This window comes from Rhipicephalus microplus, chromosome 2 (assembly GCF_043290135.1).
Source record: "Rhipicephalus microplus isolate Deutch F79 chromosome 2, USDA_Rmic, whole genome shotgun sequence".
Taxonomy (NCBI): Eukaryota; Metazoa; Arthropoda; class Arachnida; order Ixodida; family Ixodidae; genus Rhipicephalus; species Rhipicephalus microplus.
The window spans coordinates 270,514,533-270,526,696 of NC_134701.1; the positions used below are offsets into that span (position 1 = coordinate 270,514,533).

The following is a 12,164-nucleotide window of genomic DNA, read 5'->3' on the forward strand; positions in this document are numbered from 1 at the left end:
CGTGCCACTTTTTCTGACTGAATCTTGTCTTAAGTGTACTTTGTAGAATGGATGTAAATAAGAAAAAAAAGTAATTTTACACACAGACACAGGATTTTTTCATGCATTCTATACACTCCTTCCAGTAAAGTTTTATAACGATCACTGCACGCCACTTGTGCACACAGGGAGCCTTTGGCCCGGCGCCGAGGCTAATGGCTCCTTCAGTCACAACGCTGCTCGTTATTATCGAGCCACGAGTGTGTGCGCGTATTTATAGTATGTAAACAAGCGCCGAGGTTGCTCTTTCAAGTTTTGATCGTTGCTTACTTCGTCGCTTAACTGGGAACACCTGTGCATATTTTGGTGCCTGCCACCGAGGTTCGGCTGCTTGCGTGGTCATGCAAGCCGCAAGAACAACAAACCGTGCTCTCTCAAAGGCGTTATTTGGGAGACGCCTTCACGGGTCTTTTTCACGGGTTTCGGCGCGCTTACGCAGGAGAACGAACCGATCGAGGGCTCTTCGGAGTTTCAGGCACGGGTGCACCACGCGCGCCACCCTTTTTTTTTTGCCCTTTGGCCCATTATAGAATCATCCGGGCGTCTCGGTCGGGTGGCGCACGCATAGAAGGCGTCAGTCTGGCCAGCATCCTGGTACCGAAATCGTCAGCTTCACTCCGAATCAACACGAGTGATGGGAAACACTCGCCCGAAAGTTTATCTCCTTTGTGTGTTTTCTTTCATTTAGTCACTGTTGTAGTCTAGATTTTGTCGTGTTTTGCACTTCTCTCCAATGGCGTACAACCCGTGTGCGCACCCAGACCCGAAAAAAGAGCCGCGCGCGTATACGCATCGAATCAAGAACTGCGGATACAAGGGGGTGCTTCGCGGTGTAAGCGATGGTGCACCGCCGAATAACGCACGTGCATCTGACGTGCGTGACTTTATTTTTTTAGCTATGGTGGCGCTCCGTGAGTAGAACCCGTGCACAGAGTCTGCACAGGGTTTGTGCCGCAGCGATACGCTATGAAAGCATCTTCCAGTGTGTTTGCAGAGCGTCGTTCTCGTTGTTTTTTTTTTTTTTTTCACTGTGGTCTCTCCTTTTTCGGGCATCCCCTTTCGCGCCGTGTGCGCATGCACTGTATATGCGAATGCGGGAAAGGCAAGTGACTTTCACGGGCTTCTGGAGATTTTTAACCCTCCTCGCAATCTATGGGAGACGCCGGCTGCACCCGAGGAATGATGGAAGACCGCGGGCTGTTTTTAGCACGTGGTCGCGTCGCGCCAGGAATCGGCCGCCACTGGGCAACGCAGCGCGTCGATATCGGAAGATGCTTGGGTGGTAAGTTATAGCGCTGCCCGACTATGTTTTGCGAGACGAAACTCCGCTTTTATTCACTCTCGCTTTTATCGTCATATTTCAGTCCCGTCTTCTGCCTCGTGTGTTTTTGTGTGCGCACATGTGTGCATATGTGCGTGCGTGCGTCAACATGTCTGTTTGGTTGCGTTGGCAGATGTGTGTGTATGCGTGCATGCGTGGGCATTTTCATTCAACTGTGCAAGTGGGAGAGGGGAATCGTCTACTTTATTTCGCTCGGAAAAATGTGCGACTTAACCTAATGTTACAGTAAGTAATGTAGTGAATGTTACACGGCAGGAAACTTGAGCAACAGATATTTATGCGAATAGAAATTTAGCCATGAAGAGTTATAAACGTCGCCATTAAGAGAAATAATAAAGAATTTTCATTATCGAAATTCGCGTCCGCATTTCTTGAATCAGTGTAAGACATCCTTGCACCAGACCTGAGAGAAAAGAAAACATAATACATTGATAGTTCCCTTCTTTCGAGCACGACAAGACGTTTAATTTTCCTTGATTCTCTTGACTCCAAGCCAACCAAGGTTATATTTATTGACTCGTAGATGAGAGAACTTACGATAGCGAACATACGCCGTTAATGAGTTTCTATGAAGTTTTCGTGACAAATCCACGACTCTTTCGCGAGGTATGCTGTTGTGTGTTAACGTGTTAACGTTCACCACTTGTAGTTCTTCAATACAGCTTGCAAAGTACGTGAAATTTTCCCCTTACCCATTCATTCCATCGGGATCGAACACGATTCAAATTTATGTCCATAGGCACGCGAAAACGTCACAAGCTGCTTTATATTGCGACGATGCTTTCAGCATTTATAGAAACGCGAAATTTCAGCAGAGATCAAAACAATCTTTCTTCTTTCATAAACTAAATCGATAAAAGGACAAAATTTCGCGGTTGCCACGAGAGAGACACGAGCGTTCAGAACTCGTCTGCCACAATCTCGGGTCTTGAAACTTTGAAAAGCCCAATTCGTGCACTGCATGCTAGAGGCGCATACGAGATTCGATGGAAACCTCGCGTGTCGCAGGGCGCAGCGTGTGCGATCGGCGGTGAAGTGTTTCTCACTCGCGCTACCGCGGCATGGTGGAAGGAAGAATCGCTCAGAAGCTCGCTGCATACGCTTTAGTGTATATAGCCTCGCAAGACACGGCGACTTTGGGGTCGCTCGCAGGTCGTGTCGGGGCGAACAGATGCACACGCGAACGAATACGCTGATTCCCGTTTTTGCTAGAAAAGAATCCCCCGTGGGTTTCAGAAATGAGGGAGGGGGAGGGTGTAGCATATCGGCAAACGTATTCCTTTTTTTCTCTCCGCGCTATATGGAAAGAATGACTCGGAAAGAGAGAGGGGTTGAATGCATGACGAGCGTCCGCGATCTCTTTGGGACTAAGGGAGCAGCCGAAGGTGCACAACGGCGATGGGCGGATCTGGGTGCTCCGTTTTGCCTCTTCGTGTCTCCTTCTGTCCTCGACGGCCGCTAGTTCGCGCGTACATATGTATGCATGGCCGCTTGTTGTATGGGTGCCCCCGACAATCCGTCAAAACTGTCCCGCTGCGGCGTGTTTTTCGCGTGAGCGTTCGGTTTCCAAGTGTATCCCCATGCTCTCTCTCTTTTGTGGCGCGTATAAAACGGCATATATATATATATATATATATATATATATGCCGGTTTCGAGCATGCATTGCGGTCCGACCGGACCGCGTCGCACCGGACCCGGGCAGCTTTGTGATAATGCGGTAGCGTGAAGTTCGAGCGGCGTAGAAGAAAGTGCTGGCATTGACGCTGTATGCAAATGATGACTCAGATTTTCGATGTTAGCGGCTCCGCGTGTATGCGCATTTTCTTTTCTTATTGTATGACTACGACAGCGCCGAAACAGGGTGATCTTGTTGCCATACTGAATATCGAGGTCCCCTACCCTCTAGCAACCCTCCCTTTCACCTGCTTCTGTGCATTGTATTACATTATTTATAGTTGCTAACTTTAAGTCGTTCTCAGTGCTCATTTTTTTATTGAAAACGACAAATTTTATTGTCGTAATCACTTTCGAAAATTAATATAATTGCATCTGTTGTTTTTCATTCTTGAAAGGGCGACGGAAACGTCTTGCTTGGTTTCTAAACTACAATGGGTGGCTGCTAACTCATCATGTAACACTAACAACAGTTTAAATAATGAAGCACCACTCGATGATAATAAAAAAACTTCAAAGCAGCTAATAATTCTTTAGTAAATATTCTCTAAATGAAATCGCTGCTTTAATAATAGCGACCCTACTGACATATCTTCTTAGAATGCACTTGTTACCACGCGTCGTGAATCTCGTCTCAGTCACTCGCGAACGCGATATCATTCCGCGCATTAATGTTTATTGAAGGCGGAAACTTAATTTACAGTTTTTTCACACCTTCCCGAACAAGCGTTAGTGTTCTATTCTACCACCCTTCAAAAAAAAAAAAGGGGGGGGGGGCAAATACGGCATGACAGGTCGATAAACAGCATAGACCTGCAGTCACTGCGCGATCTCACGCAGGCGCACTTTGCCCACTCTTCGTTTTGCTTCTATATCTCGCTGAGTAGGATGAAAAAAGAAACATAGAAAAGAAAGGCAACCCGGTCGTCCTTCTTCAGGCTCTCAGTTCGGAATGGTTGATTGGGCGAGTTGGTGATACATGACTAATTATGAAATGGAAGCGCACAACGTAGAAGCAGACGGAAAGACAGGGACAAGCGCTAACTACCAACTGAAAGTTTATTCGGAAAAAATATGAAATATATACTAAAAGATGATACAGTGTCAAGGCACATACGATAACACCAAAGCATAGACCAAAAATGGCAACACCGATAGAATATCTTAGTGCGTCAGCCCTACCTTACCATCGCTTACTGTGCTTTACATTGATTAGTTAACTTCTACGGCATCTGCTAATGTTTAAAAACGCTAGCTCCTTATCGGACAAAGCGATTGATGGTTTGCTGACGCAAGCCCCGTGTTCCGCTATGTGTGCTGCTTCAATTATAAGCCTTGTGCGCTCATCTTTGTGCTTTTGGAGAACTACTGTCTTATCAAATTGTACTTCACAGCCACATCTAGTGACATGCTGGGCAAGATAACCATCCTTGCCGCTACGAACATTGCACGCATGCTCACGCAACCTGTCGTTGAGGCATCTTCCAGTTTGCCCAATATAACAGGCACCGCACGAAAGTATGATCATGTAAACTACGTCACTAATGCAGTTGACAAAACGGTTCCTGTGCTTTGTTTTACACCGCTGTTCCCTGTGTCTAGCGCCACATGTCAGTCTAGCCAGAGAAAGAGTAGCTGTTGTTCATGATTACAAATAAGCAGCGCACGACGTTTTACACAAAGAGAGACGATAGGGACACCGCTGCACTCTCAACTAGTTTATTTCGTAAACGACCTTGGTTAATTATACAACAAGACGGTGTACCACGTGCTACAATGACAACGTATTTTCTAAAAAGCCAACTTCGCAATCGCTCAAAGTAATCGATGCTTGGCTTATACAGTAATCTTTTCTTTTTGCGATGTGGAAGGCCTCGATCACTTCCCTTGTCATCTTATCTCTGTGGCTGGAAAGAATTTTAGTCTCAGAGAACAGCGGGGAACAGCCACATTCTAAGCAATGCCGTCTTAAGTGCGAGTAAGCATTATTAGCTAATGCTCTCTTGTGCTCCGTTAACCTTGTATTTATGCACCGGCCTGTTTGACCGATGTACATTTTCCCACATGACATGAGCAAACAGTAAACCACCGCGGTTCTGCACTCAACAAACAAAACACTGTGCTTAACAGAGCACCGACACCTATCCTTTTTTGTCAATCGCTTCCTATCTAGCCTAGCGCATATCTTTCCTAGTTTGTTAGGTGCAGAAAAAACAACTTGTAAGCCATACCGGCTGCCTACATTCTTTAGATTATGTGATATACTGTGCGCATAGGGTATGGAGACACATTTCTTTTTCCTTTCTTCATAATTCCTCTCAATTTGAGGCTGCTCCGAAGATATATTCTTGCGCACAAGATGAACCAACTTCTGTGCGGTTCTGCGCAGAACATGCTCTTCGTAACCCGCACTAGCCAATCTATCTACTTGTCTGATGAAGCTATCATTAACTTTGTGGGGACAAGATTTGGCCAAGGCAGCGCGGAGACAAGAGAATGCTATGCCATTCTTAACTGTCTTTGAATGCCCGGAAGAATAGCTAAGCAGGGGCTTCTCAGATCGTGGGCTATATAACCAGCAAACATGGTCTGGCTTACGTGATAACAACAAGTCCAAAAACTGAAGCTGACTTTCCCGTGGCACTTCCCACGTAAACTCGAGGCCCTCGCTGCAGTCCCTGAAAACATTTAAGATATCTACTATAGCCCTGTCAAGTACAGTGTGTTCTACAAAAATTAGGTAATCGTCAACATATCTAAATATGGTCTTTGCAAGGCCCTTTATGTTGGCTTCAATTTTTTTGTTCACGTAACCCAAGAACATGTTGCTAAGTATCGGGGCCACCTTCGAACCAATGCATATTCCCGATCTTTGTAGGTACAACTCATCATGCCATTTGATGAAAGTAGACCTTAAGTAAAAAGACAATAATTCGAGGAAAGCTCCCACTGAAATGCCGCATTTGTTAACAAATTCGATTTCATCATTATCATCTGTAATGCACTTTCTAACAACTGTCAATAAAGGACCATGTGGAATGTTGTAGTACAAATCCTGAACATCAACACTAAAAAAATTGCAAGTACCAGGGTTAGAGGTTGTCAAGAAGGCAACCAACGCCTCCGAGTTCGGTACACAGAAGGGATCTGATACCTTAAGGCTAACTAGCTGCTCTTGAAGAAAGGTAGAAAGATTAAGTTGCCATGAGTCCCTTTCCGATACAATACACCTAAACGGAACGTCAGGCTTGTGAGTTTTTGCTGCAAAAAACAACTCCAGGTGCAAATTTGTCGCACGTTTCACAGTAGAAGCAAGCTTTTCCAGATTGTGGTTCAAAAGTAGCGCGACAGCTTCCTCCTTGACTTTGCTAGCTTTCTTGTTAACAGGAACAAAATTCTTTTTAACTGCCGATAACGCCTTTGTTTGGAAAAGCCCATCAGGTAAAATAACAAAGCAACCCTCCTTGTCAGAGGTCAGAAACCGCAAATTGTTGCTAATGCCAAAGTCCACCAAAGTTCTTACGTGCTGTTGCTTCCCTCTTGTGGTTGACGTCTTCTTTAGAACATCCACGCATTCCGTGATGAAGCGTGGGCGCTCTTCTTCTAACACACGACGAGCAAGGTTCTTGGTGAGCGCCACTTTCTCCGGTGGGGTAAAGGACGGTTCAAAGCAGAACTTTGGTCCTAATCCGAGAATCTTCTTGTAGTCTTTAGGAATGGCACAGTCTCCCAAGGTGATGACTTTCCCATCCGTTGGCTTGGGTTTTTTTGGCCTAGGTAAGTGTGGCCGGCTGTTGTCCCATAACCAGTCCGCTACTTTGTCTGTGCCATTCCTAAAGACTACAAGAAGATTCTCGGATTAGGACCAAAGTTCTGCTTTGAACCGTCCTTTACCCCACCGGAGAAAGTGGCGCTCACCAAGAACCTTGCTCGTCGTGTGTTAGAAGAAGAGCGCCCACGCTTCATCACGGAATGCGTGGATGTTCTAAAGAAGACGTCAACCACAAGAGGGAAGCAACAGCACGTAAGAACTTTGGTGGACTTTGGCATTAGCAACAATTTGCGGTTTCTGACCTCTGACAAGGAGGGTTGCTTTGTTATTTTACCTGATGGGCTTTTCCAAACAAAGGCGTTATCGGCAGTTAAAAAGAATTTTGTTCCTGTTAACAAGAAAGCTAGCAAAGTCAAGGAGGAAGCTGTCGCGCTACTTTTGAACCACATTCTGGAAAAGCTTGCTTCTACTGTGAAACGTGCGACAAATTTGCACCTGGAGTTGTTTTTTGCAGCAAAAACTCACAAGCCTGACGTTCCGTTTAGGTGTATTGTATCGGAAAGGGACTCATGGCAACTTAATCTTTCTACCTTTCTTCAAGAGCAGCTAGTTAGCCTTAAGGTATCAGATCCCTTCTGTGTACCGAACTCGGAGGCGTTGGTTGCCTTCTTGACAACCTCTAACCCTGGTACTTGCAATTTTTTTAGTGTTGATGTTCAGGATTTGTACTACAACATTCCACATGGTCCTTTATTGACAGTTGTTAGAAAGTGCATTACAGATGATAATGATGAAATCGAATTTGTTAACAAATGCGGCATTTCAGTGGGAGCTTTCCTCGAATTATTGTCTTTTTACTTAAGGTCTACTTTCATCAAATGGCATGATGAGTTGTACCTACAAAGATCGGGAATATGCATTGGTTCGAAGGTGGCCCCGATACTTAGCAACATGTTCTTGGGTTACGTGAACAAAAAAATTGAAGCCAACATAAAGGGCCTTGCAAAGACCATATTTAGATATGTTGACGATTACCTAATTTTTGTAGAACACACTGTACTTGACAGGGCTATAGTAGATATCTTAAATGTTTTCAGGGACTGCAGCGAGGGCCTCGAGTTTACGTGGGAAGTGCCACGGGAAAGTCAGCTTCAGTTTTTGGACTTGTTGTTATCACGTAAGCCAGACCATGTTTGCTGGTTATATAGCCCACGATCTGAGAAGCCCCTGCTTAGCTATTCTTCCGGGCATTCAAAGACAGTTAAGAATGGCATAGCATTCTCTTGTCTCCGCGCTGCCTTGGCCAAATCTTGTCCCCACAAAGTTAATGATAGCTTCATCAGACAAGTAGATAGATTGGCTAGTGCGGGTTACGAAGAGCATGTTCTGCGCAGAACCGCACAGAAGTTGGTTCATCTTGTGCGCAAGAATATATCTTCGGAGCAGCCTCAAATTGAGAGGAATTATGAAGAAAGGAAAAAGAAATGTGTCTCCATACCCTATGCGCACAGTATATCACATAATCTAAAGAATGTAGGCAGCCGGTATGGCTTACAAGTTGTTTTTTCTGCACCTAACAAACTAGGAAAGATATGCGCTAGGCTAGATAGGAAGCGATTGACAAAAAAGGATAGGTGTCGGTGCTCTGTTAAGCACAGTGTTTTGTTTGTTGAGTGCAGAACCGCGGTGGTTTACTGTTTGCTCATGTCATGTGGGAAAATGTACATCGGTCAAACAGGCCGGTGCATAAATACAAGGTTAACGGAGCACAAGAGAGCATTAGCTAATAATGCTTACTCGCACTTAAGACGGCATTGCTTAGAATGTGGCTGTTCCCCGCTGTTCTCTGAGACTAAAATTCTTTCCAGCCACAGAGATAAGATGACAAGGGAAGTGATCGAGGCCTTCCACATCGCAAAAAGAAAAGATTACTGTATAAGCCAAGCATCGATTACTTTGAGCGATTGCGAAGTTGGCTTTTTAGAAAATACGTTGTCATTGTAGCACGTGGTACACCGTCTTGTTGTATAATTAACCAAGGTCGTTTACGAAATAAACTAGTTGAGAGTGCAGCGGTGTCCCTATCGTCTCTCTTTGTGTAAAACGTCGTGCGCTGCTTATTTGTAATCATGAACAATCACCAACTCGCCCAACTTTCGGTGTTACTGAGTAGCTGTTGTCCCTTACATGCATCAGGTTACCCACCGCCTGAAAAAGGTGGGGCAGCGCATGGGAGTGCGTGTAGTTTCCTCTGCACCACACAAGCTTTCTCAGCTGGCTAGACTGACATGTGGCGCTAGACACAGGGAACAGCGGTGTAAAACAAAGCACAGGAACCGTTTTGTCAACTGCATTAGTGACGTAGTTTACATGATCATACTTTCGTGCGGTGCCTGTTATATTGGGCAAACTGGAAGATGCCTCAACGACAGGTTGCGTGAGCATGCGTGCAATGTTCGTAGCGGCAAGGATGGTTATCTTGCCCAGCATGTCACTAGATGTGGCTGTGAAGTACAATTTGATAAGACAGTAGTTCTCCAAAAGCACAAAGATGAGCGCACAAGGCTTATAATTGAAGCAGCACACATAGCGGAACACGGGGCTTGCGTCAGCAAACCATCAATCGCTTTGTCCGATAAGGAGCTAGCGTTTTTAAACATTAGCAGATGCCGTAGAAGTTAACTAATCAATGTAAAGCACAGTAAGCGATGGTAAGGTAGGGCTGACGCACTAAGATATTCTATCGGTGTTGCCATTTTTGGTCTATGCTTTGGTGTTATCGTATGTGCCTTGACACTGTATCATCTTTTAGTATATATTTCATATTTTTTCCGAATAAACTTTCAGTTGGTAGTTAGCGCTTGTCCCTGTCTTTCCGTCTGCTTCTACGTTGTGCGCTTCCATTTCATAATTACTCAGTTCGGAGGGGCAAAAAGATATAGATGAATCGTGACAGGAACGGGTTATGCTTTTAGAATCTGGGAATAATAGCGAGTGCAGAGATGGACGCTAAAAGCGCGCAGCTAAGTTGTCGCTGAGAGCAGAGTGCGGTGTAACGTAAATGAAAAAAGAACGGTAAAACACAGAAAGGGGAGAGAACGGGAGGAAGTTTAAATTCGTCCGAGCCGGAGCCGAAAGTCAGAGCAGAGAAACGGCTCTGGCGCGAAAGAAGGAAGAATTTCCGTACCCCCTCTTCTTGCTTAATTCTGTCTTTTAGTTTATTTACTTTGCGAAGCGAAGAACGGAGGACATCAGCATCGCCGTACGGCTTTCAAATATGAACGGCGCTGCGGAAATGGTGTGTGCCCGCCGAGCACTCGCCGGGTGCTCCGTTCGAAAAGCCAGGGAAGGGATCCGAAAATTATTACGAGAATCAAGAGCGCGCGCGGAAGGGATAACAGCACACGTAGAAGCAGAGAAGGAACGTTAAAGTAAAGAAAAATCTAAAAAAAAACGAACGCAGTGTGACAAGGCAGACCATGGTGCAAGCGTGGAACGAAGAAATTACTCCACTCCACTCCTTTCGATCAGTATTAGCTGAGAGGCTGCGCAGTATATGCATTTTGACTGGAGGAACTCCTCAAGAAACCTAATTTGTGCGGCGAGCAGCGCTTCTCCTTTCCGCTGGAGAGATGCGCTAGGAAGCCCCCTTCACGGAGTCCATCGGCTCCCGGAGCGAAGTATTCCTCCCCACCCAACGAACTGCCTGTGCCTGATGTTTCTTCGGGGCTCGTGCATATTCCAAGGCTGCGCTAATTCCATCTCTGCCTGGTTTCGGAGGTCGCTGGCGCCGTCCGAAAAACGCGCTTTTTGTTCTCGTTGTTCCTATTACAATCGCTGATGGAACACAAGTGCCTCTTGTACGTGTGTCTGTAAGGAGGAAGAATTTTTCTATCTCTTTTTCCTTTTCTTCTTCCCGTTCCCGAAGACAATATTGTGTTACGCGCTTCCTTGACTCTTGTTTCTCTCGCCAATGGCGCACCTCGCTTCGATATGTTTTGTCTTAGCGTTTTTCGAGTTTTCTGTACTTTTAGCTTCGTTGGCCAAGGTGGGCGCATATCACACTGAAACCCATTCATGTGTGGTGCGCGCGTTAGTCCATTTGTTTGTGGTATGCGAGTACAATTGTGTGTGGCTATCTTATATTGCGCACGCCTTGTTTTCGCTGCTCTATAAACAGTGCTAAAACTATTCGTCCAACACGGGACTGGTCTTGACTTCCTTTTTACTGCGAAGGCAATTATGTAGGCACTCAAAGCGAAGTTGTAACATCGATTTCGCTGGCGCCGTGAAGATCGTGGTAAAATATAAATTGATAATATCGCCACCCGCATCGTTGTGTGTGCGAGCGAAAGCACGCGAACGGGGAGGAGGTTACTCAGCGATACGATACCCACAACTTCGCACATCTTCATGATTCACTTCTTGGAGATGCCAAGATTTTTTTTTTTAACGTGATAGCGTTAAGGAGCTCGTCTCGCAGAAACTCCGGCGTCGGCGTCGTTGGTCATGAGCGAAAAATCATAATTTTATGTGTGACCAAAAATCGAGGACGATGCAAACGAAACATGTGATAAGAAATCATGGGTTATCATAGGTTAGTTAGTGTGAGAATCGAACGCGGGGCGTTTGGGTCCAAGCGGGAATCGAACCAGGGTGGGTTTGCATGGCAAGCACATGTTCTACCACACAGCCACACACCTGCTTGTGAATGCAGTGAAAATAACGCCCTCTCCTTGGGAATGCAGTCAAAGTAACTGTCATGGTTTACAAACACATGCGTCCGTATACATGTTTCACAATAGACAAAATGAAATATTGCAGTAATGCAGTATTTTTTTTTTTACTATTCATTTCATTTGAATCGTTCTATTTTTCTTCGTCACGCATAAGATTATGATTTTTTCGCTCACAACCAATGACGCCGACGCCGGAATTCCTGCGATACAAGCTGTTACACGCAATCACCTAAATGAAGAAATGAACATGTTTAGGAAGTTCCCCCGTATCACTCCCATACCAAACACCCACTTGACATGTTTTTCTCACAACTTTTGTCAGTGCACGTTGACTTTTTTTGTTTTTGCTTTCACCTCTTTTATGTTGTGGTTACGCGCCGCGGTATTCTGGTTACGATGCCGGACTGCTGGCCCGAAGGTCGCGGGGACTGCGGCTGAATTTCGATGGAGGCGAATTGTTAGCGGTCCGCGTACTCAACGATTTAGGTGCATCCTAAAGCACAGCGACTGAGAAAATTTTACGGAGTCTTCCGCTGTATACGGCGTCCCTCTAATCATATCGAGGTTTCTGGAAATAAAAACCAAGTCACATTATTA

General features: G+C 45.4%; 1 protein-coding gene across 1 annotated transcript in view; it reads left to right on the forward strand.

Annotated features, from left to right (window-relative positions):
• LOC119169228 (dachshund homolog 1-like) overlaps nt 1-12,164 on the forward strand; it is a 279,105-nt gene that overhangs the window by 167,147 nt on the left and 99,794 nt on the right. The gene's annotated exons all lie outside the window — the stretch shown is intronic.